Below are 13,662 nucleotides of genomic sequence, written 5' to 3'. Positions count from 1 at the left end.
AATGATCTGCCAACGAGGAATGAAAGTTCTGCTATACAGGGAATCTTCGATAAGGCAGAAAGTTCTCAGGGCTGAGGAAAAGACTGCAAAACTTCCATGATAGTACATCAATGAAACAAAATGGACAAAGGTGTTGAGTTGCAAATGCAGCGAAGTCTAATTCAAGAAGAGGCCAATAAAGCAATCTGTTTTGCGTGTGGTATTCTAGATACTTTGTTAAAGTCTGCAGATGAAGGCGACAGCGCAACGCAGTAATTGATATGAGAAGTGTCACCTAGTAAGGGCGTGCAGGAGACAAGTTATGGGAGCAAAAATGAGTTGGGAGCTAATCGCTTCACCAGACAACCGAATACTGGGCAGCGCACTCTGAGTGGAAGGCATTAGGCCTGCTGTTGTAGGTGGTTGTACACACGACACAGTGACAGATATCGTTGAGGTAATTGGATTTTCAGAGGGAGAGGCTTCCAGAGTAGTGGGCAACGAATGTGAGAATAAGCATACCCTCTGAAAAGGTCGAATTCCAATGCAAACGTAACAATGTCTCGAGTGCACTCAACTGTTCTTCAAACCTCCTATTAGTCTCAAGATGCAGCGAGCATGGACATTGCTTCAATTATGAGAAACAAAACAGCTGCTCGAAATTCTTGAAGAAAACTCTGGTAAAACTAATACAAGCAATAAAAATGATTAATTTCCCCTGCAGTATTCTTGAGTTCAAGATGAATTCTAAGAGCAAATTATTTGACGATGCTAGGAACTGGCGGAGAGGATTAAATCTTCTAAATATAGCTTCTCTGGTCAGAAAATCAGTTCGACATTGGGGAAACTCGAAGGTTTGTAACATGTAACCGTAATGGCTGAGATAACAAAATATTCTGTACCAAGATTGGCAGAAACCCAAGCTGAGTAAAAATTGGAGAAAGTTTTCACAGATGTGACGGGGCGTTTCAAAGTAGAGTCACTGTCCGGCTTCCAATTCTGTACTTTACTCTCAGAGGAGAACAAAAAAACTGTTTTTCGGGATGGGCGCACGGCAAAGAGTTAACCACTGGCTAGCCTAATGAAGATCGTCCTCAGTCTGAGAACGCCCAAGAATTTGAGACAGGCACGCCTACTGATATAAGACACAACGCTGACAGGTGTTCTCGAAAAGAACTAGAAGAAGAAGCTATTTTAACAGGAGGGTATCAGGGAATTTCTGAATCCTTATAGAGCACTGGGCAAAGAAGACTATTCAACCAGAGAGATGTCTTGTGTAAAAGGACTTACCCGGGAGTCAGCGGAAAATGTATGTCCGGGATGAAAAAAGAAACAGTGGAATTTTCCGATTTGTTTTGGGTTTTGAGGACCGATCTCTTCGTGACTGAGGATTACTATTTGGAACCCAGTGCGGTACATGAAACCACGCAAGGTGATGCTTGGGACAAGTTGCAACGGTCAAAAAATAACGAGGTCAAGGCAATCCAATTTAACAAGATTTGGGGTCTAGGGAGACCACCGATAGACAATGAGGTAACCCAGGACATTTGGGAATTCAAATTGGCAGTGGGACCCGGTGAGCAGATTGAAAAAATCAGACTCCCTATGGCAAAAAGATTCAAACAAGTGTTAGGACAGGACTACTTTGAGACGTTTGAAACTGACTGTGAGCCAGAGACTTTTCGGTTTTAATTTCAACTATCAGCAAAGCAGGGCCATTTGATGCACCGGTTTGATGTCAATACAGCTTTTCGGCATCTGCGAATGGAGCACAAGTTCTACTTGTAACAGTCAAAGGACTTTGAGAAGCTTCGATCATATAGAGAGACATTAATACGTTAACTAAATAAATCAATTTTTGTTTTAAAACAGTCAGCCAACATCTAGTAAAAAAAGTTGCCAGCTAACATCTAGTATAAAAAAAATTTTCTGAGTTGGCTTTTCTTGCGATGAAAGAACAATCTTTGCTTGATCGCAACAGAAGAGACAGACGGTTATTTTTTCATAATAGTCTGGGTTGACGATATCATAGTATCATCCGGAAGCATGACATCGATCTCCAATGTCAAGAATGCCCTAATAGCAAATTTTCACGTGGAAGATTGGGGGACTCTACACTGTTTCCTGAGCCCCAAAATCAGACGACAAAGTGCAAAGCCAATGAAGACCGCAATTGGTACAAAGAGACAGCTTTTGCACGTTCTCAAATCAATGATAGCAAACTTTCCAGCCGACTTAAACTGAAAACTATTGTCAACACAGAGTGGAGACCAGAAATTAAATCAAAGAAGCTACAACTTTATCTCGCAAAACAGGCCAGCCTAAATATCATGCTTACAATGAATTTTTTGTCCAGACACACAAAGGCTACGCAAAATTGGTTCTGGCAGTTTGGAAAACAACTTTTATGATATCTTCAAAGTTGAAATCAGTAGGGAGAGTGACAAATATCGGTCCAGATATGTAAACGACAAACAATCACAACACGCTACTATGTCGAGCTCAACAGACAGAGACAGGGTTGCTCATTCTTCGTCAGAAGCAGAATATGGGAGATATAAGCAGAATATAAGTGCTTGGCTGCTGCACTTCAGGAAGTGCTTTACCTCAAAGAAACTTCTGGTGGGTTTTGGTATCAGGCAAAAAAAACCAATAGTGGTTGTTGATAAGAATCAGGGTTGTATCAAAATTTAGTTAACCCAGGCCAGGCACAAAAGAAGTAATCACATCGTTTTTTCCTTCATTCGGGAGACAGAACATGGCACAATTTCAATACATTATGTTCCTACCGACAAAATGGCTGCACATATTTTCACGAAATCTATACGTGTATCGAAGTTTCAAACAATCAGAAAATAACTTGAAGGGAACAAACTCTAAGCAATCGTCTAAAATCTGAGTGGTTGTGTTCGAATCTCAATTATAACTGAAGCCCAAAACTTATTTAGAAACATGATGCTTTTTCACTTAACAGTTTAATCAGACGTGGACAAGTTGATTGCAGTCACAATTTTAGCGCTTTCAATCAATACTGATGAATCCAATTATCCATTATTAGAGTGGGATTTTTTGATGTAAAATCTTCTCAGTGTGTTTTGAAAGTTTATAATACCTCCAGAATTGTGAATGAATTCGAAGAAAAGTGCAAATGCATACTTTTGATGGTATCCTTTGCAAAATCTTTCCATATTTGGTAAGCCTTACGACATCCACTAAAAATCATGGTGATTATATTCCTATCTTGAGTTTTCTCATTGATACTTGGTGTATACATACAGGCAGTTTTTTGATAACCTTTCATCTCACAATTTCAAATCACTATCTTGATCAGATCTCTCCTGTAAATCTCTAACCTCTAATTTAAAAATCATTTTTACTAATTTCCCCTCTTGAATAAATCATTTTCGAGCTTAGTTAAATAGCGTTTGCTCTGCTTGTGAAAAATTTTGTACCAATATATCCGTTATTTTTTAGACTTAAATTGGACTGTACAGTTGTTTCTAACGATCTTGATGACGGCAAAAAGACACGTGGGGGGAGATGATATCCCTGACGGCTTTGATGAGGTGGCGTAGAAGTCGTTTTGGGTGAGAAGGTCTGGTTATTTGTCCTGCTCTGGAAAACTATGATTAGAATCAAACACGATTATTTTTGTAGATGGACTCAAACGAGAGAAAATAAAATTGTACAGCGTTTTGAAAGTATAAATATCGAAGACAACATGCACCACAAAAATCATGAGAAGAGCCAATCGAAGGGGAAAAATCATTATAATGTTCAGTATTTTTTCGTTTCTAATTGGAGGTGCGATAATAATGAAGCGAAATTGATATTGGAAAAACCTTAGAGATAAAGAATTTTTTGCAAAAATATTGCATGAATATTGCTGCTGGAATAAGAACCATTTGATCCCGAAAAGAACTGTCCGTTATCGGACAGTTCTGTCAAAAATTTGACTGTAAATGAATTTTTTAAAAATTACAGTGGACTATAGCAGAACAGTTCAACAAAACACTTTATGATTTTGGTTCTCAAATGCCATGCATATCTACGCGGCATAGCGACTACAGGTGAAGAAGGTGATCGTGATCAGATTCTCAAAGAAGGAGTTGAAACAATTGCAGATCCCATTTCAAATGATAAAACAAAAACACACGGGCCCTGTCCACCACGTATCCCCTCTACCCACACCCTGCAAGCTAACTATCACCAACCCCAACCCCCCCCCTCTCCCTCACACACACACACACACACACACACACACACACACACGCAAAATGTTAAAATAAAGTCAACAAAAGTTTGACGAAAAATTATGCAAGATCTAAGCTTAAAAACGCAAAATTATGTAAGGTCAACGCTAAATTCAACAAAAAATTATGTTAGATCAACGCTTGAGTCAACACAAAACTATGTAATATCAAAGCTTAGGAACGCAAAATTAGGCGAGATCAACGCTAAATTCAAACCAAAATTATGTAAGATTTACGCATAGAAACACAAAATTTTGTATGATCAACGCTTAGTTTGAAGCATTATTATGATAGATCAATGCTAAATTCATTGCAATATTATTTAAGGTCAACGCTATATTCAACGTAAATTTATGCAAGATCTACGCATAGAAATGCAAAAATATGTTCAATCTATGCTTGTAAACGGCAATGCTTTCTTTTCAAGGCCTCAAGCTTGCACAGTTTTGCATAGTTTTCAAAAACAACAAAAAATTGTTTTGATGGTATTTCTTTACATTTGATTCAGCGTATTTGTGCTTTAATACAGCTGGACTCTGACTAAGTCAGAATTAGTCAAAATATGTTTTGTAAAATTGAGTTTTTTTAATTGAGTCAGCGCAAGCCAAAAAAGGGGCATAATGGCATGATGGATCAAGTTAGCGCAACAAAAACGTGTACCCCATACAACTTATTCAACGTTTGTGGTGAAACACCCAGAAAATTATTCCCAGTTAAATTTTTACCAACTCATCTCGAGTTCACGCACGAGAATTTTTGGAATTAACTGCTCAAGTGGACAGTCTTTTTACAAACTTAAGCGTCTCCTTTCAAGTCAAATTTTGTCTCACATGTTTTCTCTTGAAAAACGCTGATTATAGAAACTTCGGGACACCAGTTTGATGAGATCTAAAGTTTTGCACTTAGTTTTTCGTGGAAGTTCAGATAAACGGAAAGTAAGTATAATTTCAATAGCAGAACTAATTGCCATCATACTTATCTGCATTTCGTTGCTTCAATTAACTGAAGGAAATAAATTGGAAACCTAATTACCGATTATTGTTTATGGAAACTAATCTGAGCACCAAAAAACGTTGTCGGAATCTAGGCTAAAATTTTATTTCATTTTTTGTTTATATGTGGCGTGTTTGATCGAAAAAACAAAACAAGATTTTACCATAAATATAACATTATTGACATACCACGGACAACTCTTTATTGTTCAATTAATGTTTGCACAAGATTGCCTGAAAGTCAAACGGAATCATCAGAGAGCTTATTAGTAGCGTTCGAATTTCAGACGTGTACGATTTAAAGCACTAATAAACTAAAAATAGAAAATCTAGGAATTTAACATACCGACTTTTTTTACGTTTGAAACCAAACACTCAAATTTCAGAAACCGAAGATACCCAATCGCAGAAACCGAAGATACCAAAGCTCAGAAACTGGCTACGCCGATTCAGAGAAACAAATCATGTCGAATTGCTGAAAATGAACATGCCGAAGGTTTTTTACGGTTAGAACCGAAAATGCAATGCCAATTTAAAAAGAGATGATATCAATTCTCAGAAACCGAAGGTGCTGAATCCCGGAAACTGAAGATATTGAATCTCAGAAACCGACTATACCGAATAGGAGAAAGCAATCATGGCAAATCTGAGAAACGGAACATGCCGACGATTACTTTACCTTTTAAAAAGAACATACCGAATCTACAAAAAACTGAAGATACCGAAAATAAGAGAGTGAATATACCGACAAATTCTTACCTGGAAAACGGAAAATAGCAATCATTTCTTTTGCGTCGTTTTTGTACGCTCTTCTGTACTATGTTTGGGTAATGTTTTCCTGATCCAGTTTATTTTTTGCATATTTGTCTTGGTCAAGGTAAGACGCAGGAAATAAGCACATACTGCGAGTAAGTTAGAAAATTTAGGTCAATTTAGACAAGTTAATTAGGTGTTTGAAATTAAGTGTTCTTTCTTAAAAGGTTATTGTTTCGAAGGCGCCAGAGAGGGGAGTTGAGTGATATATCTTAAACCAACAATTTAATGAACAAAAGCATATTGAGCTGCCAAAATATTTAGGTAAAATAGCAAATTAGAAGTAAACTGGAGAAAAAATATTTGAAGTGAACTAGATACTGAACAAAATTCAATTTGAAGTAATTAAAAGTGCAACTAAGAATTTGCAAAACCATTGGCACCCCGAACCTGGTACACCTCAACTCTTTAAGTTATATTCATCGTTGGACTCTGAACATTTGTGGGTATGTACCCCTAATGATTGTCCATATATAGTAGAGATGCGCGACCACTTACAGCTTTTCGATCTGAGATAGTTAGATAAAGTTTTGTTGATTTAGTGTAAATAAAAAAGCAATTTATCAATTTTTCAAAATACCACCTAGCAGATTTAAACCGCACCCCCCATGGAGGATTAAATCTAGCGGACGTTTACCAAATCTTAATGTCAGGTACACCCAGTGGTCCTCTCAGGCTTGTATACCTTTTGGGCCAATCCGACCATCCAACCCCGAGCTATTAACATCTGAAGTGGTGTGATTTGAAGGTTTTCGATGTTTTGAATAGAGAAATGACTGCTTGAGTATGATATAGGGCTAGAGTAATTTTTTAGATGATCAAGGAAAAAGGTTAGAATTACTTTTTGGGTATTAACCAGTAAATAGGTTCTTTTTGCCGGGAGATAGTTAGCACTTAAATTGAAACAGTAATTTCTCAAAAAGTTGGAGTCAGATTAACCTGAAAATTGGGGGATAGACTAATTTGGGTACGAGAAATCCGATTTTGAGGACCCCCATCAACCTACACGGGACTAATGCACGCCGGTGCTGCGGAACGTAAAATTTGAATTGTTCGTGGAGTATTGGTAGCAGTCTTATGAATTTTGTAGGGTTAGTGTAACTTCTTAGGGCTTCCAATTTGTGGTATTTTTAACTTCCGGGTGCGACCGGAAGTCGGTGCTTTGGGATAATACGAGTGCCCAAAGCCGGAAATTGGCCTTTCTGAGCGGTCGAATGACTTTGAAATGGTAATAATATGTTAATATGGTAATAGTAATAAATTGTTCATGAAAATTGGCAGGCAGGTTGGTGGCACCCTATATTTATTAAAAATATTTTTCCGGTGACGTTTTGACTACTACTTCGCAAGTTAATAGGTTTAGAATTTTGGGTTCATCCGGGATGTCAATGAAAAGTGTTCGCGGTCTTTTCTCGTGTTCTAGTGGGAGTTAGGCCATGAATTTGTGTGGGTAGTTGCAACTATGAGAGAACTATCCATGACAATATTTAGTTTTATCAACTTGACCCTTCATTTTGGAGGGGTGACCTTTGAATGACCCCTAGAAATCAAATTGTTGGCTTTTAGGAATATTAGAGTTTCCGGAAGGTTCTAGCTGGTGAATTGCATGAATTGTTGAGAAAACTCAGAATAACATTTGCTCATAGCTTTGGGGTCGAGTTTAATTATTTATTCAGCACATGATGTTTGACAGGGACTGATTGCAGCTAGTTAAATTGCTAGCGGAAATAGAGGAATAAGAACTTTTCAGAGCAACGTTCAATGTTTACTAAGCAAAGGCTGATTGACATGTCAAGTGCATATATGAGATAAAGCGGATTGGACTTTTTTACAAAAGAGTCCAAAGGTCGTTTACTTAAGATAAGGAGAAAGCTGAACAGTGGTTGGTAGCAGTTGAATGACAGAGCATAATTCGATGTTGGTTCGTTTGCATAGCAAAAAATCCATCCGACAGAATGTGACAGATTTCAAATGTAAGTTGCAATGTTCACTTAAGAGATTATGGTTTGTTTGCTTTAGATAAGAGCGTATTGGTTGATTATAAATTGAAGCAACACAGAGAAATTTAGAGAGACTTTGGAGAATTTTGGGAGAACTTCAAGTTTGGACTCAAGAGAAATTTTCGCACAAGCGAGAGAAAGTAGTTGGTTTAGTGGGACTAAACTTTACAGATAGTGTGAAAAGCAAAGAAGAGATTGAGAGTGAGTCTGAAGTCTGGAAGTTTAAAATTGCAAGACCAGTTGGGATACTGTGAACGTTTTTGATTTAGTTCATTTGGGAAGTGAACCGTGGATGCTGTTTCTATTAATATTTCAATTATTATTATTAATTGTTATAAAATTGTCCTTTCCATTGACATGCAAGTAATTTTCTTACCTTTGTTATCCAATTAACTAGAATTGATATTACGAGCCGCATTGTGAATTAACTTATTTCAAGGCAATCTAACTTACAACAGTATACAAGAGTGGAAGAGGGGAAATTGCAGAGTAACAAAGTAACGCTTGATTCACCAATTCAAAACCTTTGGTTTATTTTATTTGATCGATCTTCTGGACAACAGAGTCCTCTCACTGTTGAGCCTAGCAGAAATTCAGAAGACGACAGTGGCGCTCCTGGTTGGGCTTCTTTTCTTTGTTAATTTTTGCTGTGTATTGTTTTCTGATTATTTGGAGAGCGTGCAATTTTTTTTGGTCGGGGAAACTGCTGAGACCACATTGAAAGTTGACTTACCTTTGCAATTTGGGTTAACAATAGTTTCATTATGTTTGGTTATCAATTGTTTGAGCGCTTTCCTTCACCAGGCTACAAAGTTTGGGAAGATTGACTTGAACATTATTTGAGCACTGGCATGAAACTGGGATTGACGGAAGAAGAGATGATGAAGTGGTTGCCTACAAAATTGTGTGGGTGGGCCTTGAATGCAGTAAGTGATTTACCAAGAAGTTATTGGCGGTCGACTCCAGTGAAACGAGCACGGACACTGACAGAGACGCTGTATCAGTTTGGAATACGATTGTCTAACAATCCACTTTCCTATGAGCGAAGCTTCAATTTGTTTGTTAGAAGAAAAGCGGGAAGTCAGGCGGAATGAATTGAAACGAGTGATATTGTGGATCAGAGAACGCGACAGCAGTGTACCCGAATGCAGGTGATTGATACAAATAGAAGCAATGACACTTCGTTTATGGATAAATTTCGTTAACCCGGCAAAAGTTCTGAGAGTTTGGCATTGGTTCCAGCTGTGTTGTGTCAAGAAAGGGAGCTTTTAGTAAAGATCTGTTTGGAGGAGTGGAAGATACGAGAATTGTTGAGAGTGGAAGTAGAACAAGAATTTCAGGTTACGGCGATGAAGTGCAAAGTGGAACTGAGGTGGAGTTTACACAGGAAGTTTGTGGTCAAATGAATCAGAAAATTTATATAGCAGCGCTAAGTGAATATGAGAACTGTGGCTTCAGAAAATTTCCGACAGAAGAAGAAATTGTTGAGCGGAATGCTGAAACTTGTGGACCAGATGAGCATTATGCTATGGAAAAGAATTATTTACTGTCACAAGAGTCTGAGGAGCTAAGCGATGAACAGCGAGATGATGAGTATTTGTTTAAAGATATTTTGGGTAGACATTTTTGGGATGTAGAGGAACTTGATGTCAACGATGCAAGAAGCGAGACAAGTTTTGCCGCGAATTCGACCTCAGTAGCATGCGACAATGTAACTGAAATAGCGAGCAACTTTGGTGGTGGTGTCAAAGCTAGCAGAAACGATATGTTGGGAGCCTGGGCCTTGATGGAGTTAAAGACAGGGGGTATGGACCAGAAGTTCTGCAATACAAAACATGTGGCTGATGAGACACAAATGTATACAACTGAGTGCACTTTGGAGAATTCGACAAGTTCAGGAGGAATTGATTGGCAGTTGGTATCAGAAACACTGAAGCTTCAAAACGATAAAGCAGCAGGTGACCGAAGTTATTTTGCATAGTTGGGAAAGGAGCTGGAGGAATGGGTGAAATTGCAATTGATATAAAATGAGCGCATTTGAATGAATTAGCAAAGTTGGATTTGTGCAACAGGCCAAAGTCGAAATGAGTGATTTAAATTTATAAGTAAACTGAAGAGCAAACATTTGAAATCAACTAGAAACTGAACAAATTTGGAATTTCAATTTGAAATAATTGAAAGTGCGATTTCGAATTTGCAAAACTATTGGCAACCCGGAACCTGATACACCTCAACTCTTTAAGTTATATTCATCGTTGGACTCTGAAATATTGTAGGGGTGTTCCCCAAAGGATTGTCCATATATAGTAGAGATGCGCGAACGGTTACAGCTTTTCGATCTGAGTTAGTTAAGTAAAGTTTTATTGATTTAGTGTAAATAAAATAGCAATTAATCAGTTTTTCAAAAAACCACCTAGCAGATTCAAACCGCACCCCCACGGAGTGTTAAATCTAGTGGACATTTACCAAATCTTAATGTACACCCAGTTATCTTCTCAGGCTTGTATAACTTTTGGGCCATTCCGACGATCCAACCCCGAGCTATTAACACCAGAAGTGGTGTGATTTAAATGTTTTCGATTAAAGGTTAAGGGTTCGATTAGTTAAGGGTTGCAAAGGGTAAAAAGTCTAGAGTAATTTATGAGAAGATCAAGGAAAATGGTTAGGATAAATTTTTGGGTATTCTGCAGTAAATAGGTTCTTTTTGCCGGAAGGTAGTTAGCACTTAAATTGAAACAGTAATTTCTCAAAAAGTTGGAGTCAGATTAACCTGAAAATTGGGGGATAGACTAATTTGGGTACGAGAAATCCGATTTTGAGGACCCCCATCAACCTACACGGGACTAATGCACGCCGGTGCTGCGGAACGTAAAATTTGAATTGTTCGTGGAGTATTGGTAGCAGTCTTATGAATTTTGTAGGGTTAGTGTAACTTCTTAGGGCTTCCAATTTGTGGTATTTTTAACTTCCGGGTGCGACCGGAAGTCGGTGCTTTGGGATAATACGAGTGCCCAAAGCCGGAAATTGGCCTTTCTGAGCGGTCGAATGACTTTGAAATGGTAATAATATGATAACCTGAGACATTTAGTGACCAAAAGAACCCACCCTGGTCAATTTTGACGAACTCGGATTTTTCGGGATTCGGCGCCCACGACTCGTTAAAAATATTCAATTTGCACACGACTCGCAAAGGCTAATCCGTTGTTCATGAAAATTGGCAGGCAGGTTGGTGGCACCCTATATTTATTAAAAATATTTTTCCGGTGACGTTTTGACTACTACTTCGCAAGTTAATAGGTTTAGAATTTTGGGTTCATCCGGGATGTCAATGAAAAGTGTTCGCGGTCTTTTCTCGTGTTCTAGTGGGAGTTAGGCCATGAATTTGTGTGGGTAGTTGCAACTATGAGAGAACTATCCATGACAATATTTAGTTTTATCAACTTGACCCTTCATTTTGGAGGGGTGACCTTTGAATGACCCCTAGAAATCAAATTGTTGGCTTTTAGGAATATTAGAGTTTCCGGTAGGTTCTAACTGGTGAATTGCATGAATTGTTGAGAAAACTCAGAATAACATTTGCTCATAGCTTTGGGGTTGAGTTTAGTTATTTATTCAACACATGATGTTTGACAGCGATTGATTGCAGCTAGTTAATTTGCTAGCGGAAATAGAGGAATAAGAACTTTTCAGAGCAACGTTCAAAGTTTACTAAGCAAACACTGATTGACATGTCAAGTGCATATATGAGATAAAGCGGATTGGACTTTTTTACAAAAGAGTCCAGAGGTCGTTTACTTAAGATAAGGAGAAAGCTGAACAATGGTTGGTAGCAGTTGGATACAGAGCATAATTCGATGTTGGTTCGTTTGCATATAAAAAAAGCCATCCTACAGAATGTGACAGATTTCAAATGTAAGTTGCAATGTTCAATTAAGAGATTATGGTTTGTTTGCTTTAGATAAGAGCGTATTGGTTGAGTATAAATTGAAGCAACACAGAGAAAATTAGAGAGACGTTGGAGAATTTTGGGAGAACTTCAAGTTTGGACTCAAGAAAAATTTTCGCACAAGCGAGAGAAAGTAGTTGGTTTAGTGGGACTAAACTTTACAGATAGTGTGAAAAGCAAAGAAGAGATTGAGAGTGAGTCTGAAGTCTGGAAGTTTTTAATTGCGAGACCAGTTGGGATACTGTGAGCGTTTTTGATTTAGTTCATTTGGGAAGTGAACCGTGGATGTTGTTTCTATTATTATTTTAATTACTATTATAAATTGTTATAAAATTGTCCTTTCCATTGACGTGCAAGTAATGTTCTTACATTTGTTATCCAAATAACTAGAATTGATATTACGAGCCGCATTGTGAATTAACTTATTTCAAGACAATCTAACTTACAACAGTATACAAGAGTGGAAGAGGGGAAATTGCAGAGTAACAAAGTAACGCTTGCTTCACCAATACAAAACCTTTGGTTTATTTTATTTGATTTATCTTCTGGGCAACAGAGTCCTCTCACTGTTGAGCCTAGCAGAAATTCAGAAGACGACAGTCAACTCTCGTTCCCTTGCTATTTGGTTTTTCTCGATGACCTGTATGCTTTGTCATGATGGTAACGTGACTTCTCTTTTTCGTTACATTCAAATCAGAATTCAGCATTTGGCTCTTTTCAATTTGTTATAGTTCCGTATTTTTCTCAAGTTCGATTTTCGAAGTAGCGCTTCCAATTTTTTCTGATTTCTCTTTGTTCCAGTCTTTAAACTTGCTACATTGAGCTCTGTGCTTATAATAAGGCATTCCGATGGGCACTAGTAACTCAATCTCAGCAGCTAAAATTGAATATCGATTTCAATCCTTTGTGAAAATGGCTGTTATGTATATGTTTGCTTCGGTCTTCATTTCTTTGTTTGGATCGATCTGAGTTCTACAATTAAATGTTGCGCAGCGTGTCCCGTTGATCCATAACTGGATTATGTGGCTGTTGACTATATTTGTTCAAAACGCAGACATGACTAGTGCCTTTTTTGTTTTAGTCTGCAGCGAATTTGTTCGACGCGCAAAAAATATGTATGTTACGGTGCTAACCCAGACTGAGGTCCCGATTTTTATAATTAATGGTTGAATATGTTGAAAGACAGCGTGAATAAAGATCGTCCCATTCTCAACGCGTTTCGAACCCAACTTAGTCCTCATAATAAAGTTAATTCCAAGAAACACAGCATGGTAAACGAAATAGCTTTAATGCAAACAAAAAATAAAAATTAATCGTATATTAAAGTAAAGGTGAGTTTACTTTTTTCATCCCCTATTTGTTCAAAAGAACTCATTTTATAAATACATATTGTTTTTTTCGGACTTAGGCAACTCAATTCTATGACATTTTTTGAAGTGATTCAATATGGTGCTCGCATCCCTTCAGCCATGAGAATCATAAACTGTGCAATTTGATGCTGCTACATAAAATTTTCTATTATTTTCATCCATTAAATGTCATTTTGAATTGTAACATCTTTGATAGGCGACAGAAAAAGATTTAATGTTTAAGTCTTGTCCAAGATTGTCCGAAAGTAACACGGAATAATAAGTTAGCGTGTTAGTAATATCAGAAATAGAAACTTTTATGATTCAAAG

This window comes from Convolutriloba macropyga, chromosome 9 (genome assembly GCF_964194025.1).
Source record: "Convolutriloba macropyga chromosome 9, txConMacr16.3, whole genome shotgun sequence".
NCBI lineage: Eukaryota > Metazoa > Xenacoelomorpha > Acoela > Convolutidae > Convolutriloba > Convolutriloba macropyga.
Note: the sequence above shows the minus strand (reverse complement) of the source record.